Raw genomic sequence first — 20,149 nt, 5'->3', positions numbered from 1 at the left:
CCCTTGCAGATCGCTAAGCGGAAGCGTTACTAGAACGCGGATGAGGTAGTTGTACTCGTAGCGATTCAGATCGCGGTCGATTCCGATCTAAGCGCCGAACAACGGCGCCTCCGTGTTCAACACACATGCAGCCCGATGACGTCTCCCATCCCTTGATCAAGCAAGGAGAGAGGGAGAGGTTGGGGAAGACTCCGTCCAGCAGCAGCACGACGGCGTGGTGGTGGTGCAGGAGCGCGGTACTCCAGCAGGGCTTCGCCAAGCACTACGAGATACGAGGAGGGAGAGAGGTAGGGCTGCGCCTTGGGAGAGAGAGACTCGTGTGTTGTGCAGACCCAAAACCTCCACTATATATAGGGGCAAGGGCAAGGGGAGGCGCCCTAGGGTTTCCCCTAGGGGGGGCGCAGCGGCCAGGGCAGATGGGATCTCCCCCTTGGGTGACTTGGCCCCCAAGCCAGGAGGTGGGAACCCCAGATGGGGCGCCCCAAACCCCCTGGTCACGTGGGAATAGGTGAGGGTGGCACACAACCCCTTAGTGGGATGGTTTGCCCCCTTCCCTTGGCCCATGAAGCCCCCCAACACTTGACGGGGCTCCCGAAACACCTTTCGGTCATGCTGGTCATCACCCGGTACCTCCGGACCACTTCTGGCTCCAAAACCCTTCGTCCAATATATCAATCTTCACCTCCGGACCTTCCCGGAACTCCTCGTGACGTCTGGGATCTCATCCGGGACTTCGAACAACATTCGGTAACCGCATACATACTTTCCCTATAACCCTAGCGTCATCGAACCTTAAGTGTGTAGACCCTACGGGCTCGGGAATAATGCAGACATGACCGAGACATCTCTCTGGTCAATAACCAACAGCGGGATCTGGATACCCATGTTGGCTCCCACATGTTCCACGATGATCTCATCGGATGAACCACGATGTCAAGGATTCAGTCAATCCCGTATACAATTCCCTTTGTCTACCGGTATAGTACTTGCCCGAGATTCGATCGTTGGTATCCCGATACCTTGTTCAATCTCGTTACCGGCAAGTCTCTTTACTCGTTCCGTAACACATCATCCCGTGATCAACTCCTTGGTCACATTGTGCACATTATGATGATGTCCTACCGAGTGGGCCCAGAGATACCTCCCCGTTTACACGGAGTGACAAATCCCTGTCTCGATTCGTGCCAACCCAACAGACACTTTCGGAGATACCCGTAGTGCACCTTTATAGCCACCCAGTTACGTTGTGGCGTTTGGTACACCCAAAGCATTCCTACGGTATCCGGGAGTTGCACAATCTCATGGTCTAAGGAAATGATACTTGACATTAGAAAAGCTTTAGCAGACGAACTATACGATCTTGTGCTAGGCTTAGGATTGGGTCTTGTCCATCACATCATTCTCCTAATGATGTGATCCCGTTATCAATGACATCCAATGTCCATGGTCAGGAAGCCATGACCATCTATTGATCAACGAACTAGTCAACTAGAGGCTTACTAGGGACATGTTGTGGTCTATGTATTCACACATGTATTACGGTTTCCGGTTAATACAATTATAGCATGAACAATAGACAATTATCATGAACAAGGAAATACAATAATAACCATTTTATTATTGCCTCTAGGGCATATTTCCAACAATAATATATACCTAGGGTTGTGTTATGATCTCACTATGGTTTCTCTCTATGGATCTCACATATAGCAATACATGTTTCGATTACAGGATGGAGTAGAAAGGAAAGGTAGGTGGGGAAGGAAGTGTAGCCACCATGTTGTGTCATGCCAATGGCTTGATCCAACTTGGATGCCTTCCCCTGAACACTGGCCCTCCTTAAGTAGCTGATGACGATGCATGGGACAGGGTCTTCGAGTCATTGAGCCAGTTGGGCCCCACATACTTGCAATTAGGCAGCACTATATCCTGGTTGGCTTAGTCATGACGTGATCTTGTCCCTAATTAGTCCATTTAGCGGTAAGTCTTGCCACTGCAACATCTTCAGTGGACATGGCAGTTGGTTTCACTGCATAGTACAGGTTTTTGTTGCAGTGTGATCTGGGTCGCTGACATCCCTCCCCTCTTGAGAGGCGGCTTGTCCCCAAGCCAATGATGAAGGGTATAGCTCCTTGATAGCCATGACATCCTCCCACACGGCGTCTAGTATGGCAGTGTTAAACCAGTGAACCAGGACATGCACCTGCTGACTTGTAGGTGCACGACCCCACCGACATCAAGAATTTCAATATGGAGAAGTGGGTCATCAGTAATAATAAGAAGTTCTTTCAAAACAGGAGTACCTGCGATGAAAGTCTTATGAAGTTGAGAAACATGGAACATTGGGTGAACTTTGGAGCTTGGAGGGAGTTCAACTTCCAGGATGGCACACGACGGCAGCTTGATTGACGACGAGCTGTCGGTGGAGGCCTGGTCAACTACAGGGAGCATACCTCACGGGCGACGTGGCTCCAACGAATCCCGGTGGCGGTGTTAGACACTCTCAGAGGGAGCGCTTTGCTCTATCCAGGATGTCTTGAAGATTTGTATGCATGCAGAGGTAAATTTCCATGATGTGGACGGATGGATGATGCAAATCGTTTTTTACTAGAAAAAACATTTCTTGTTATCTTAGCCATCAATCTTTGTGATTAGCACAAAATTGACGGATATAAAGGGATGACGAAAGGAGAACCAAGAAATCTTACTCCCTTTATTATTATTAGGTATAGATATAGATATAGATATGGATACATTCCCGCCCCTTTCGTTGACTCTATTAAATCTTCATGCATGGCATGTTGCCTGCTCTCTTTTATGTGTGGCTCCCACCTGTCAATTGGGAAAAGAAAAAAACATAAAACATAAAAATCACATGCCAAGGATTCAAAAGAAAGCCCTTGCTTTGCAATCCTGTAGCATTAACCAGTGCACAACAAGCTACTTATTTTATTAGTTGGAGATATTTGCCGCGACCCAACACATAGCAATACACATCATATGTACGCAGAACATGTAAGTATATGTTGATACAACATGACATCACAACATAACTCTATGACTCAAAGTATTTATTTAAAAGACTTCAAAGAGCCGTATATAACATGTTATTACAGACATGAGTCTCATGACCAAGCTACAAAGTCATACAAGGAACAAGCACATAGGGAATCTTATCCTGTCTGAGTACAGACAACTAAAAGAAAGAAAGTTAGAAAGCATGTCTATCTACAGGAGCCTCCATAGGAACCAGACCTCTGTCTGGGATTCCCAAGCTACTCGTCGAAGCCCACGTGGATCAACTAATGAGGCCGAAGTCTCCTCTGCAAAAATATAAATTAAGCAAATGTGAGTACAAATGTACTTAGAAAGACATACATCAGAACTAACTATTTATACATTAGTATCAACAATGGGGTTGTGGAGTTTAACTACAATAAGGCAGCTTTGACTCAGTGGCTATCTTGTACTACGACTACTATTATTATCTTTGAGGTGAGAAAGCGCACACGAGTCCACATAGTCACCATATCAATACACCACTATGGACCTGCTCCCGTGTCCCTACGAGATGGCCATCCACAGCACTCACGCTTATCTTGTGCATTTTAGAGTATCCACTTCAAGTTGTCTATGAACAATGTAGCTTTCCAAGTAGTCCGTATTCGAGGACGCCGCTGTCTGAATAGATCGTTAACACTGCAGGGGTGTACTTCTTTACACACGCTCTCACCACTTACCATCATATACATGCAATGTATCTCAGCAACCTTCAAGTAGAGGCCTGGCAAGGGTGTCGGTCACAACCTGACTGACCACACAAAACTCCAGTCCAGGTTTATCGCCTATTTGAGGTTGTATCCGCAAGGGAAGTCCAACCGAGGTTTCTATCATGACCTCAAACGATGTGAGCAGGGTTCCTAAGTCTACCTCGATGGATGGTACTGCGCTTGGTACACTGTGCCACGTGTCTAAACATCCCAAGTCCATCCCGTCTGGTAGTACTGTGCTTGGTATGGCCAATAGCACATCCTACAAACACCCAAAACTAGTTGCAACTCCTAGACAGAGATCAAGGTGATTAATAAGTCGAGAGGGTCAATTAAATATCCCAACACGTGGTAGTAACTGTTCTTGGATCATAAACACGGAACTTGATTCTTAAGGACGGTCTCAATGAGACGACCCACCATGTACTCCTACATGGCCTCTCATCGCTACCTTTACAAATCGAGTTCGCACACTTAACTCTCAACATCAGGACATAATCATACCACTCCAATTCATCCTAGATGAATTAGACCAGACACAACTCTAAGCAATAACAAGCATGGCATGGATGAAATCATAACATAGCTCAAGCAACTCCTAATCATGCTAGGAAGGATTGGCTATTTACAAATAACAGTTGAATCATTGTTTTCCTAATGCAGTAAAAGAGAGTAGAAGCAAGAGAGTAGGGTTGTATCGGAATGATCAAGGGGGGTTGCTTGGCTGACACTTCTGAAGATAGTATTGTTCTTCATCGGTATCAACGATCACAATGTCGGAATCATCGTCTACCGAGAAGGAGCAAACACCGACAACAGAGAAGGAATACAATCAATGCAATGCAACAATATGATGCATGAATATGACATGGACATAAGCTGGTGTTTGAGCTAGTGCAAAATGCTAGCATGTTAGTTGAAGTTCATTTGAATCATGTATTCAAATTCAAACTCCAAAAAAGCATTAAAATGCCCTTTGATTGATATGTCATGATCAGCAGGTATAAGTTGCTTTAACATGCATGAAAATGCCATAAACAGATTCTTCATATTTTTCTGATAATTTTTCATATATAAATTATTTTCATCTGAGTTATAAATTATTTTCTATGATTAACACCAAGTTTTTACAACTGTTCGTAAATCTCAAGATGATATGTCGGCTCAGTCTCTTGAAGATGCTTAGAGGGGTAAGGTGTGTGTTTATGCGTTCATAAGGGTGAGTGTATGCACGTGTATAGGCACTTGCATCTGTATTATGTTAAAAATCATATTTTTTTTAATACAAAACTTTTATAATTCTGAATTATTGAAAGAAGAAGAAAAAATAAAATCAAAATTCATTAAAGAAATGACAAAACAGACAGCCCGGCACATGGGCAGGCCTAAAAAGACGCGCTTGGGCACCGGAGGGTACACGTTGCGCATCCTCCCAGCGCGCCGGGCGCCAAATAGAACCCCCAACTTGTTTGTTTCTTTAGTTCCCGCAAACGGGCGCCAACCCCCCCCCCCCCCCCTCCATCCCGACCCTACGCATTGCCCTTTTAGCGCTCGTTTTTTCTCTGTTTTAAACTGCAAAAAATACATGTAAGTTGTCTTTCAAACCCGTGACGCCGAGTTCAGTTTATGCCGCTAACCAACAAAACACGTCACCTGGTGTGATAACATACATATTTTTCATCTTTTCATCTATTTTTCTCTGTCCCTTTTTTTCTTTCATTTTTAAAATCCGTGAACTTTTGATTTAAAACTGATGAACTCTTTTCTAAAGCCAATAAGTTTTTTCGAAATTCTTGATTTTTATTTCAAAATTGATGAACAATTTTTCAAATTCATGAACTTTTTCCATATATGTAAACTTTTTTCAAAGTGGATGAACTTTTTTCAAAATTGTAATTTTTGAGAAAATATTCAATTTTTTTGAAAATTGTTATTTTCTAGAATTTATATGATTTTTTACAAAACTGATAAACTTCTTCTACTTTCGATCTTTTCTCAAAATCCTGGACTTTTTCAAAGTGTAATTAACTTTTTCAAAATTGATGAAATTGTTTCCATAAATTGATGAACTTTAAAAATTCTGAACTTTCTTTCCATACTCGTGAACTTTTCAATGTAAATATGAGAACAGTTTTTCAAATTCAAGGTTTATGCCCTTTTTCTTCTAAATTTCCGTTTTTTTCACGAAAGTCAAAATTGTTGACTTTCCTCGACAGCTCACTGACAACGCTGACCGACCAACCCAGTTTTTTTAAGAAAAAAAAAACAAAAATCTGGCGCAATGGATACCCGCTGGCGCGGCAAGCGCTGTAGGGCGTGCCTATGCCTCGCTCCAAGCGACACAGTAGGACATCTCACTGAAGGCAGCCGCCTGATTTATCCAGCCCAGCTTTGACACAACACTCGTGCAATTTTTTTTAAAAAAAATTTGCACTCTTTTTTCTTTATTTTTTATAATTTTATGATATTTCAATATATTATAAGTATTTATATTATAAAAATAAGTTTATATTCAAAATTTGAAAATTGTTAGCCATGCATTAAAAATGTGAAGTGTGCATAGGAAAAAAAATTGTTGTATAGAATAAATGTATTTAGAAATGTATAACGTGGATGGAAAAAGTAGAAATAAAAAATATTATAATTTTTGATATTTTATTGTAAAATGTTGATCACGCATTAAAAAATGTTAAGTGTATATAGAAAAAATGTGTCCGATTTATAAAAAAATGTACAATACATAATAAATTAGAAATAAAAAATAAAAAAAGTTTCAATTTCTTTTTGAAAATGTTAATTATGCATTTTAAAATGGTAAGTGTGTATAGAAAAAATGTTTCAAACGCATACAAAAAATGTAACAAGTGTATGGAAAAAATTAGAAATCAAAACGTACAATAATTTTTCAATGGTTTTTAAAAGTCTTAATTATGCAGTTAAAAATTGTTAAATGTGTATAGAAAATATGTTTTTGATATATAAAAAAATGTACAATGTGCATGGAAAAAAGTAGACATCAAAGTATACTCCCTCCGACCGAAAAACCTCAAATGGATGTATCTAGTTAGTGCTAGATACATCTAACTAGATACATCCATTTGAGGGACAATCTTGGGACGAGTTTTTTCGGACGGAGGGAGTATATGGAGGGAGTATATGTTTTGAAAAATGTTAATCATGTATTTGAACAATAATAAACATGTATTGAAAAATATACAGTTTGTATGAAAAAACTACACATAAAAATGTTTTAAAAAATGTTGATCATGAATTTTGAAAATGTAATATGTGTATATAGAAACTGGTAGACACTTGACTTTCCTTTTGTAAAGTACATTCCACCAGTGAACATGCAATAATATAACATTTATTATTACCTTGTGCAATGAGTGCTTCTCTCTAGATTAAGGTTTGGGCTACCTCAAAGATTATCTGCATAAACTCATGGTTGTGACTGTTACCAGCGAGTATTTTGAAAGTTATAAAAAGGTCTGGTTCATGATGGACGAGAGGGATGGGCGTGCGATCATGACGCAAAATTGGAGAGAAGTCGTCGAGGGCGCCATGATAAAAGAAGGTGAAATGGTTGTGTTCAGGTTGATTAAGAAGGTAGCCTTAAGGTCAACATGATGAGTGGTATGATCCTTTGTTGTCCATCTGATGCACCCTGACTGAACGGCAGATTAAGATATGTATGTACTAGGCAGTAGTTGAAGGGTGGTTGTTATGCAGTGATTGGAACTTGGTAGTAACCACTTTTGGGTCCAAGGGGATATGATGAAGATCATTCATCTTGTATTTTGTGACCTACGTGATATGTAAGTATACATATATTTGGCATGTAGTGTAAGCATGCATTCTGGTATCCTCCTTCATAATGTAATACCTTGGAAATCGGTACTGTGATTTCACTATTTTTTATTCGCTACACTAAGGGATACACTACACTTAACTCATTTCACACTAGAATATGAAATATGCTATGTCGAGACGCTAAATCAAATTCTATCCAACATTTATATTTGGACCAACATTTGATATGTGGTTCTGAAAATATGATTGCAATGACAAAATGAGTGTTCCTTTTTTTTAGAAGAATTTAGAAATGATGCAACTTCCTGAAAAGAAAATGTAACCGTTTTTCATATGGACTAAATGCTAGTTTCATAGTTTGAAAATGAGGTTTCTGTTTTGGCCATAATTCCACACAAAAAATTTGAAATTTGCATGTCAAAATGATAAAGCGTCATAGTTGTACGCAGAGTAAGATTCAGTCATGCATGGAATGTGAAAAATATGTTTGGTTAGAATAGATTTGTTGAATTAATTTCTGTATGATTTAAAATAGTATTTCCAACATTGCGAGTTTATGCCAAGGTGTCATTATGAAGCTAGCACCATGATAACCAGAACAGCTGGACTCAAATCCATTGTTTTGGGGTGACAAATTCATATGGATCTTCAAAGGTCATAAATCCAAATCAGGGTTATACTTCAAGTTCTATTGTCCTACTTCTTCATATACCATTGGAGAGTGGTTTTGCTCTTGATTCACTAAGCCTGGGAAAAACATTGCTATATAGGAGTATTTGGGAAGGGAGGAGATAGCTCTGGCTATTTGTTGATGTATTTGTTTCTGGAAAAAAATGCATCGACTCCGCAACATAATAAACCTATGTTTGTCAATCTACCTTGGCACACTATTTACCTTATTATAGCTATGTAATCACATATACACATATTTCACTATAGATTATGGTGGACTCGAAATAAGAAAGGCGACTCGAAAGTACTGACTCAATATGTTGCAACTTCTGTTATGAACACACAACAAATTTCATTGCAGTACATCGATAGGGCCAGGCGTGCCACCGCGCGGACATAGCTAGTAAGAACTAGTCATAAAGCAATCGAGTGCAAAGATTCATATGTGTACTTGAGTTCCAAAGTATTGAGTTTTCCCTGCCATTCTTACTCTCTCCGTGCCAAACAGCTAGATAGTGGACACTTCGTAGCCTGTCCTCATCACCAGAATGATACTCCAATGGGGGGGGGGGGGGGGGGGGGGGGGGGCTATGAAGGGGTTCTGGTGCTGGAACCGGCGCCACAGGCTGCTGCAACAAGCACTGATCAATGCTGGAACCGGCGCCACAGGCTGTTGCAACCAACACTGTCAATGCTGGAACCGGACACCGCGGGTGCTGGTACTGGCTGCCCTGGACGATGGCACTGGCGATGCTTAGTGGAAAAGGCTGCAACCAGCACCTGCCAATGCTACTGCCGACCACCACGAGTGTTGGAATCGACTGCCGTGGATGCTGGCACTGGCGACGCTGGACGGGAAAAGCTGCAATCAGCACCCACCGATGGTTGAACCGGCCACCACGTACTGGTGCTGAAAATGTCATAAAATTTTTCTACGGCCATCGAGTTCATTTGCTACCACTATCTTTTTTCTTCATTGTATGTGAGAAAATTGGCGAGGTCTTTCTTGCTGCAATTGTCATCAAATTTGCTACGACGGGTGAGTTTTTTTTTTGCTACCATCATATTTTCTTCACCATTTGCGAGAAAATTGGGGGAAAAGCTGCAACTGTCAATGAGACGGGTGCTTCAATGTTGACAGTGAGGAAATGAGCAGAGACTACCTGAGCAGGCATGGCAGGGTGCTGCGATCACTACTAGAAAAAAGGCTATAGATGGGATTGACACTAATGGCGCACCAGACAAGAGGTGCGCCATTAATATATACTAATGGCGCACCACCTTCTGATACGCCATTAGCGTTGAAACTACTAATGGCGCACCTGGCCCAGGGTGCGCCATTAGTATCAATTTTTTTTTCTGAACTAGTGCGCCTATCCAAACATACTAATGGCGCATCCAGACACAGTGCACCATTACTAGTTGTAACTAGTAATGGCGCACCTGTCGGAGAGTGCGCCACTAATGTTGTTTTTTTATTATATTTTTTGTTCCTTTTTTTGCAAAACTACTAATGGCGCACTCTTCCACCGTGCGCCATTACTAGTTTAAACTAGTAATGGCACACTGTGGGGCAGTGCGCCATTAGTATTTTTTTTGCAAAACTACTAATGGCGCACGACGAGATGGTGCGCCATTAGTAACCTGGATTACTAATGGCGCATTTAGGGCTGGTGCGCTATTAGTAATCCCTCCCTATCCCCTCTCCCTCCCTCGCCCTCGCCCTCGATCCCCTTCCCCTCTCCTCTCCCGACGCCGCCGCCCCGCCGCCCCGTCGTCCTCGTCTCCCCGCCGCCCCATCGTCCTCGTCTCCTCGGCGCCGCTCTCCCCGTCGCCCCACCTCGTTGGACGCCATCGCCCCGCCGCCCTCGTCGCCGGTGGCCCGGACGCCGCCCCATCCACACCACCGTCGCCGGAGCACCACCACCACCCGAACCTCGTCGCCTCCCGGACCTCGTCGCACCACCACCACCCGGACCTCGTCGCCCCACCTCGTCGCCCCGTCCACACCACCGCCCCCGTGAGCTCCCCCTCCTCCTCTCCCCCTCTGTTGCTTGTTGCTTGCTGCTTGCTGCTTGCTTGTAGTTCACTAATGCTGCTTGCTGCTTGCTTGTTCTTTGGATATAATTAGTGCTCCATTCGTATGGTAGGATAGCATACGGTTAAGGAGAAGACCAAGTGATTTTGAGATGGCAACATATTTATGTTTGCGAACCCGTGCGTTTAAGGTGTCTTCGTGATAGGAACTTTCTGCAATAAATGGACCATGTCTCAGGACAAATGCTGAATTAGCTAGTGTCACATCTACATCATTCTAACATGATATTTGACAACCAAGTTTAGCACAACACAAGCTTCTACTCCCTCTGTTTCTAAATATAACTCTTGATGTCATATAGTTCTAATTTAAACACTTACAGTCTTTCTACTGCTGCTTGATCAACTGGAGTACTCTGGTACTTGATCAGTAGCTGTTTTGGTGTAGCAAGTGCAGCAGCTGTAGTACTCCATTTCTAAATACTCCTTGTTTTGAATGCTTCTGGTAAATCTGAATGTTTGCTTCAAGTAGATAGGCTTTGCTTTGAATGCTTCTGATAATCTGAATGTTGCTGCTAGATAAGAAATATACAAGTTTGGAACTTCTCTCTCTTGTGAGCTTTGCTGTCAAACTAAATGTTGCTGAATAAGAAACGAACTACAAGTTTGGGACTTCTCTTATGAAGCACAAGCTGCTTCATCTTTTGCTTTGGATCAGATGGAATAACATGATCACGATGTTTCTTTTTAATCAGTAAACCTAGGTGTTCGTCACCTGTGGCCTTAAGATCGATAGAAATATATGTTTCTATTTTCTGTTGATTCTTTCTGGCCAGTTCATTCATGATTTAGGGCTTGATGTATGGAGGCTTGTCTACTTGCTGCTAATACAACATAATATTTGATATCAGCAGGGTGAACAACCTTTAGGTCCCGGGAATCTACTCAAGGCTGCAGACACTTCTTGTCTCACTTCTTTTATCATCGGTATAATAATCATATTAAGGATTTTCTATAAGTTCATTGTTCTTATAAGCATCAAGACTTTTTTTAATGGAAATTTACAGTATGTTTGAGGGTGAACATTAAGCAATGTTTGTTGTCAAACAAATTAAGAATCTTTTTAATTTATGTATTTGTTTATTTTTTATTTTACTGATCAAGATGGTGTATTTGAGCTCGGGAGCAGAGACTCCACGTCCTGAACTCCTGGTTTGTCCCTCTATGCATGTTGTGCATATACTATTTGCCTATTTGGTAAAAAAAATAGTTTAGTTGCCTATTAGGTATGCTTGTCATGTCACTTGTAGTACAAGCTTAGTTAGAAGTACTCCATCTAGTAGTAATTAATTTGTGTGGCTGTGGAAGTCACTTGCTTTGGCATAGTAATGTTTTTATTCCAGTATTATTTTGTGGCGGTGTGGGTAGCAAGGTGCATGCTACTTGTGATGATGCTACTTGTGATCTTCTGAAATGTCGACCCATTGGGGACTTCATTACGCGGGGATAATGATTTTGCAGGTACCCCGAGAGGCCCTTGAGTTTGCCGGAATGTCGATTAACTTCCGTTCCGGCAAATTCGGGTACTCCATATGTCCTATTTTCAGCAAAGGTCATGCTGAAATTTTCCGTGAATTTTAGCATGACTTTGCTAAAAATAGGACATATGGGGTACTTGCGACTAATGCATGGGCCGGGGTATCTTAGTACTTAGTTAAGTAGGATCAACTGCCCCGCCATTCTTGCTGCATTAAACCATAGGTGGCAATAGAGCCAAGTGATTAGTGCCAAGTGATTAGGCCCAACCTAGGGTGCCTCGGCATCGATAAACCCTAAATTATGAAAACTTAACTTGGCTGCCCCGGATGCCTCGGTGTCGATGAGAACCTAAATGATGTACGCTTAGGCTTTTAGGGTGCCTCGGCGTCGACAAACCCTAAATGATGAAAGCTTAGGCTTTTAGGGTGCCTCCGTGTCGACAAACCCTAAATGATGAGACCATGATCTTGTTCCTTGACAATAACAAATTTTTTGACCAAACTTTTTTCCTATTTAGGTTGTTCCAGGATATGTCGTCAACATCATCGGACGACGAAAGTCTCCCGGCGGAGTGCGACTGATGCCACGACAATCGAGGTCTGTGCGACATGCCTCACCTGGACGATGATCGGCGCTTCAGCATTAAGCTCGAGGAGACCTTCGAAGTCGAAACGGTACATAACGACGACAAGTGTTATTTTCATAATTAAGCATTACTTCAACTATTTCAACGTGTAATTTTCATCTTTTACCATTCGAGTATAGCTTATCCCATGCCATGCAAGACGCTATGTCTTGGAGAGGATGGATTTTGAAGACCATGAAATTTCTGAACAAAGAAAATTCACCTAAGGACTCATCACGATGTGGACTTTGAAGTAAATCTATATAATTCTGAGAGTGTAACCCATTTTGGTTGCAAAAATTGGGAAGCATTTTGCAAGATGTATGGTTTTGATGAGGGTATGCTTATCACCATGGATCTTGGTAATCCTGACATCAACCAAGACAATATGGACATTTGGGTCCTTGTTGATACGCCTCCAGTTCTACCGCTATGTGAGTTTCTCAAACATAGTTATTAGCTAATTTATATTGTTTATTTCAAAATAGTTGACAGCTTATTTCCATTGGCAGCTTATTTTTATTGTTCAAAGAATGTGCGGGAGATGGTAGACAAAACCCACTACACCGATGGCTCCGAATTAACAACTTACAAGGAGAAAAATCATCTGGTCGGATTTTGTACTGACATTGAAAATTACATTATCCACAAACAAATTCCTCAACATTATGGTAAATACGTGCCACTAGTGCATGTGTTCAACTACGGTAACTACCATGGAGATACCCTGGTAAGATTTTTACTATTACGACATCCGTGCATCTTTTGCATACTTCTAAAACTAGTACATCATTGCTAACTATGAAGTTATTACTATGTTTTTCAACAGATAATCCCAGAGAATTGTGCCTCATATGATGTATCTGAAAGGTAGTGTTAATGTTTTGAACATACAACCAGGTCATCCTACGAATCTCAACTGTCTATACGAGATTTCTAAAAGAAGTGGAGACATGAAAATTAAAGGATGGAAAAAATGTATGGACAGTCGTAAGGAGCTTCTTGGAAGCAAAAGGAAGCGAAGCGCAAGAATTGGAGACAGGATGTTCTCCATTCTCCATAATGGAGAGTCAGGGTCTATATTGTTTTATGCTATTTTAGCTTAAATAGGGTATTTAGGTCCTGCCTAATACTGATGATCATGTGCTGATGAACAATTAAGTAGGGTTGGTTCGAAGACTATCAAGATGATGATCGTATGACTTGTTATGAATAACGAGTAGAAGTTGTATGATGATGATTAGTAGGACTTGTTAGGATTAGTATTACTTTCGACAAACTCGATACTCGCGGTCTTGAGACTTGTAGTGTTTTATCTTTGTTCGGTCTTTTCAATTCGGAGACTAATATGATGAATTGTATTCGGAGACTAATATGATGAATTGTATTCAGAGACTAATCTTCTATTGTATTCGATGAATCTGTTGTTGATGTGTGCTGTCTATATTTTGTCCAATTATACATTTTGTAACCTGTGCAAAAAACAGAAAATAAAAAAAACAAAACCTAATATTCATACTAATGGCGCATCACATCACAGTGCGCCATTAGTATGCCAAAGGATACTAATGACGCATCATTAAACAGTGCGCCATTAGTATGCCGAAGTTACTAATGGCGCATCTTGTTGTTGTGCGCCATTAGTATGCCAAAGCACCTGGGTATACATGGCCCCTGGGAGGCATACTAATGGCGCACTATTGTGTATACTAATGGCGCACCCGTGGTGCGCCATTAGTAAAATATACTAATGGCGCATCTCTAATGGGCCATTAATGGCCAAATTAGGTGCGCCATTAGTAGGCCTTTTCCTAATAGTGGATGGCCTTGGACGGACAAGAGAGGTGTGTTGCGCGTCACTGTGATTTGGGAAGAGAAGAAACGGGAGTAGGGTCAAGAGATTTGGGACGATGAGGTGATTGGATCCAACAGTTTTTTTTAGCATCAGTACAGACATAAGCGCTCATATATACGCGCATACACTCACCCCTATGAACGCACACACGCACACCCTACCCCTATGAGCATCTCCGAGAGACTGAGCCGGCATATCTTCTTGAAATTTTATGAAGTCACCGTAGGCGCCTCGTAGTCGACAGGAACGTCTCCTTCCACTGAAAGCACATCGCCGGAATTCCTGAAATAAATCCAAGATAAATGCGAGCACCAGGATTTGAACCCTGATGGGTTGAAGATACCACTGTCCACCTGATCATCTCAATCAGAGGTTGGTTCGCTTGGATCCAACAGTTGAAGGGATCCCACGCGTGGAGTGTGGAGGACCCAAATTTGGGCCGGCCAACTGTCGCCTAGTGCTGGCCCGGTCCAATGAATATTTACATAAGAATTACTCACAAATCAATAGATTACTAGCTTGTTGTAAGAATCACTCCTCCATCTTCCTACCCTTTAGACGGTGGCCTCAATCACATACTCCATTCATTTGAAATTACTTGTCTAAGAGAGATGCATAAAAATGGATGTATCTAGAACCGAAATATGTCTATGTACATCCTTTTCTCCGATAAGTATTTCTGGACGGAGCGAGTATGAGATATTTCACATGTACAAAGATGCAAACAGTATGGTAAAGTGCTAGAAGTATGGTCGACCAAGTTAGGTTCAGAACTGAAATAGGTACGCACTTGGGCATAACTAAAAAAAGAATGTACTACAAAAGAATTTTGATGTTGAAATCGCACTTAGTTCCTATAACAGATAAGTTAATATCATCCTCAATACTGAAAATTCACAGGGGCACGCACCTGTTAAGCCCTTCTCAGCCATTGGATTGTCTTGCCATCCGCAAATTAGTTGGATCCCGCACTAGGGAACAATAAGTAGTAAGATTTAATCTTTGAAACTTGCAATTGTTCATCTGAAACTTTTGATTTTTTCAGTCACTTGTATCAAGTTGAAGTTTCAAATGAAACTTAAGCGATTTTTTTGTAAAGAAAACTTGTGATTTTGTCGGTCACTCGTACTAAATTTCAAACGCTGAAACTTAACAGATTTTTTAAAAAACTCCTCAATATGTATTCAAATTGGATCTTATATATTGAAAGCTCTCGTCACGAGAAACACGAAGTAGAAAACATAATTCAGCTGGAAAACACAAAATTCCAAAGGAAAACCATCAGGGGAACACACACAGACCATCACTTAATCTCTATGGTATGTAAATGTATAACTTAGAAATTAACAGATTGTCTTCTCTTTACACCTTACATCAACGCCATGAGCGGTGAGCATCTACTCCAACAATACAGATGCATAAATCCAAATAATGGATAAACTGAGTTAGAGTCCATAAAATAGAACATAATTCATGTTTTTCTTTTTCCAATCTCAAATGCAATTCTCAATTTTGATCTCAGCAAAAAGATGTAACCTATCAATACTGAAGACCTATTCTAATCGATTGTCTGTTTCAATTTATATGTTTATCCGTATTGCAGTAACTGTGTGTGGTACGCTTGTACTAAACTAACTAAACAAATATAATTTCAAGAGTACTTGACATTGAAGTAAATGAGATTGAAAGATGAGGCAGCATGTGAGCAGCGGTGATGTTCCCATCGACGGTTCGAGCACCAGACGTACACAAGGACATTAATTGAAGAAGAATATGTACTTTTTTTGTGAAATGAAGAATATGTACTTGGTACCTTGTCCTTGTTACTCTAGAATTATGGACTATGCACGAATATGGCGAATCCTAACCAGTTAGGGCATCTCCAGCCGTTGGCCCCTCAGGAGGGGCAAAAAATCGCCTCCTGGGGCGCGCCGGCGCTAAACCACGCACTGGGGGCGTGATGCCTCCCAGTCGCGGCGCCCACGGTTAGTCAAAAAAGTCAAAAACGGTGCAAAAACGACTCAAATTTAACGCAAACATCGGTGAGTTCGTTCAAACTTAAACATATTTTACAAAAAAGAAAAAAAAAATTCCGCGGGCTACCCCCGCCGTCTCCCTCGCCGCCCGCCCACGCGGTTTTACATGCCGAGGAGGCTGTAGAACCGCGTGTAGTCACCGCCGCCGTCGTCGTCGTCGTCGTCGTCGCCGCCGCCGCCCCTGCCTGCGCCTCCGCCGTCCCTGCTGCATCCCTCCCCCGGTTGGCGCAGCGGGTTGGACGGTCCGACGGCGTCGTCGCTGTCGAGGACCACGACGCCGTGCTCGTCCTCGCGCCCACGCTTGCGGGCGGCGATCTCCTCCAGGGCTCGGCGCTGCCGGACCATCTCGTCGCGGAGGTAGTCGTCCCGCGCCCACCGCAGGGCATCCTCGTCGGAGATGCAGCGTCGGGCTATCTCCTCGTACTCCGCGGGGAGGTCGGGGCTCCGGCTTGGGCTCGACGAGGACGAAGCGGCCGGTGGGTGGGGATGCGTTGGCGCCGATGCGGACGCCGGAGCTGCGGGTGCGCGCGCTGACCGGCGTGCCCTAGGGCTCCGGCTTGACGGGGCGGAGGCAGGGCGAGCCGCCGAACGAGGAGGAGGACCCCCCGGTCTCCATGCGCCTCGGGGTCCAGGAGCTTCCCCGGCGACGTGAGAAGGACGGGGGAGCGGGGTACTTAAGGCGCGGCGTGTTGCCGCCCTCGATGTACTCGAGGACGGCCTCCAACGTGCGCCCGGGCACGCCCCACCACCGGCGCCGGCCATTGGAGTTGAGACTGCCGGAGGGCACGACGCCGTTGGTGGCCTCGAGCTGCTCGGCGTGACGGCGGCGGAAGTAGGGCTCCCAGAGCGGGCTGTCGGGGACGTACCGTGGCCCCTCCCTCGCCGCCCGCGTCAGGGACGCGCGGATCGTGCGATCTTCGCACGCCGCGTCGCCCCGGTGGGTGGTGGTGGCACCGGCACGCCGCCGGCGCTGATCCTCCAAGCCCCGGGCACCCGCATGTCCGGCGGGACCGGGTACTCGGCCTTGAAAAGGAGGCGAGTCTCGTTCTCGTGGAGATGGCGGCGGCCGAAGCCGTTCGCCGCCGCGCCGTCGCCTGGGAAGCGCTCGGCCATGGGTGCTGGAGACGGCGAGAGAGAGGAGAGGGAGGAACGACGACGGCGAGAGAGTACGAGTCGCCGAGTGCGCTGGGGCGCGTCTTATATAGCCCGAGGCGCTGCCCCGTGTGCGAGCCGCCGTGAGCACGTGTGGCGGGCGAGGGACGCGCGTCATCCGGCCTTTACTGCGCCGCCCGTGAGGCATCAATGGCGCAGGCTGACCGGCGCGGCAGCGCGGCAGCTTTGGCATTGATTCGCCGCGGGAAACGAGACGATGAAGACGACGAAGGGGCAAGAAGAGGGTAGAGTCGCTGACGCGGCGGGCCCGCGGCTGTTTCGCGCCAAAATAGTTCGCCCCGGCGCCTCGGGGCGCCCCCCTGCGCGCCGGGTTCGGCCTGGGTCCACCGGCGCTGTTTTCGGCCCAAGCCGACGAAAATCGGGCTCCTAGGAACGCGACTGGGCCGTTTTTCAACACCGACGCGAAAAAATGTCTGGGGAGGCCATCTTGGGGGCGCGGCTGGAGATGCCCTTAGACGCACAACGCAAATCGGTGGCATTGCTAGTCCATGCGGAATTGCAGATGCGCGCCTTTGCATGTGCGTGGATTCTCTCTCTCTTCCTGACACATGCATGGCCTACATTAGCTTCCCTCTCTCCTCTAACTCCCATCCTTTTCATTTTCTTTTGACAAATAGATGGTACATATCTTCAGAACCAAAAAGTCATTTTCAAAACTTTTTACATATTTGAACTCGTGACACCAAGCCCTTTAAAACAAGTACAGTCTTGGATACATTTGAAACACTTTTTAAAAAAACTTTTGCTTTAAACAGTGAAGAACTTTTCATTTTTATTCTAAAGTGCCAAAAAACAGAATCAGGGCTGAAGAATTTTCTAAATAGTGGGTCTGCACTTTGTTAGAAATATGAAATAACTTTGCTAGATGGGCCGCAGCATGCATGTGAATATGACGGGGAAGTACACTGCATGGCTGACAACGCAGTGGGGCAGGTTGATTGGACTTGACCCTAGATGGAGGGCCAGGATACAGCTTGTGCGGGTAACTGGTTAGGAAAAATCCACTTCCACACCCAGACGACTATGCACATGTATATAGCGTAGGGATGGAATGACGCCAAGCACATGGATGTGCTCTTCGGGGAGCAAAAAAAAATAAAATAGAAACGCTAAAAATCTAATGTCAGTTTTCTACCTATGATAAATCTCATGTTTTTTATGCCAACTTATATTGGAGCAATGATGACAAATTTAATTTGCAAGCTTGGCAATTTTCTCGCCAAAAATAAACTGAGACGGATTTGCTATGTTTGCCAACTAAACTTATCATATCCACGGTGAACATAATTTGTTATGAAAAACATTCGCTTTGTGATGGTCAAAAATCTGATTGATGTCAAGATTTGTAGTGGAGTAAAACAAAAAGCTGACATGTGTTCGTGCATGCACTTGAGTGATTCATGATCTCGATGATGCTGGGGCGAATCTTCCACTGGTCATCCTGGGGAAAGGAGAGGATTGAGCCCACATCCTATATCTGTCTAGCTAGTCAAGCTGGCTGACCCGAGGAACCCACCAGGAAATTGGCGTGCGCCATGGGGGCGACTGCGGCACCGGCATACTGGAGTGCGCTGGCCAGGACGGGACGACGCCAGAGATGCTGGCGGAGTTCATGCTCGAGGGTGGCGGCCACACAACGACTTCTAGGACGTGAGCCTTGTGGATGGATACAACCTGCAGGTCCTAGATGGCACCAATGCACAACACACGTGGTCACGTGCACATCTAAGGGTGGTAAGAGCATCTACATCCGGGTTCCTCAAAAGTCTCTTTTACATCTGAGTGAGCGACTCGGTCAATGATCGGTCACAAAATTATGGCCCAATCGGGCTCCTTAAACCGACTCTATTTGTTTAGGCTGACAATTCATTCATGTAGTCTACGCCTGAGAGCATCCCCATCAGAGGAAGATGACCATCCCAGCAGGTTGGTCCACGAGCGATAGGTCCACTGCCCATTCACCACATTAGTCATGCACCAAAGGTTTACCAAAAAGTGGATGCTAAGGTCTAATCGATTCAACTTTGAACCAAAGATTTTTTCCAAAAATGCCAATGCACCAAATGTTTACCTGTGATGCAAGTCATTTTCTCGACCCAATGATTTGAATTGAGTGATGAGGGAGTGGCTCGTTTTGTGGGTGTCTGGTCTTTCTCTCCAGCTTTTTGAAGCTCCTTTGATATTCTCTATACTACTGCTTGCATGCAAAGCAATCTTTAAGTTTGAATTAAATTAAACATACATGACTATTCATATTAGATATTGGAGCTAGCTTTTAAAATTAACATTTCTCAACAAAAATAACAAGGCAGGGATGGAGGTAAGCTTGTGTTGCAATTCTCTTATCCAATGACTGTTAGTTCTACATGGGCTTACTCACATTGCGGCTTACATCCTTCTCCGTCCCCATGTCCCATCAGATATCATTAAAAAGAAGTTCACGAAACAACCCTACAGAGCATGATACATTGGAAGACATAATTTCAATTTTTTGTGGAGTAGTTTCGATTGTTTACCACGTATATGTCACGTGACGACATAATTTCAGTTAGCTAGTTGAATATGGTCATCTTCTATATCTAAATATCTAGTCCCCATTAAGATATTTCTCTCAACATGCAAGTATGCC

The sequence above is a fragment of the Triticum urartu genome, chromosome 6 (assembly GCF_003073215.2).
Source record: "Triticum urartu cultivar G1812 chromosome 6, Tu2.1, whole genome shotgun sequence".
In the NCBI taxonomy this organism is placed as follows: Eukaryota; Viridiplantae; Streptophyta; class Magnoliopsida; order Poales; family Poaceae; genus Triticum; species Triticum urartu.
Note: the sequence above shows the minus strand (reverse complement) of the source record.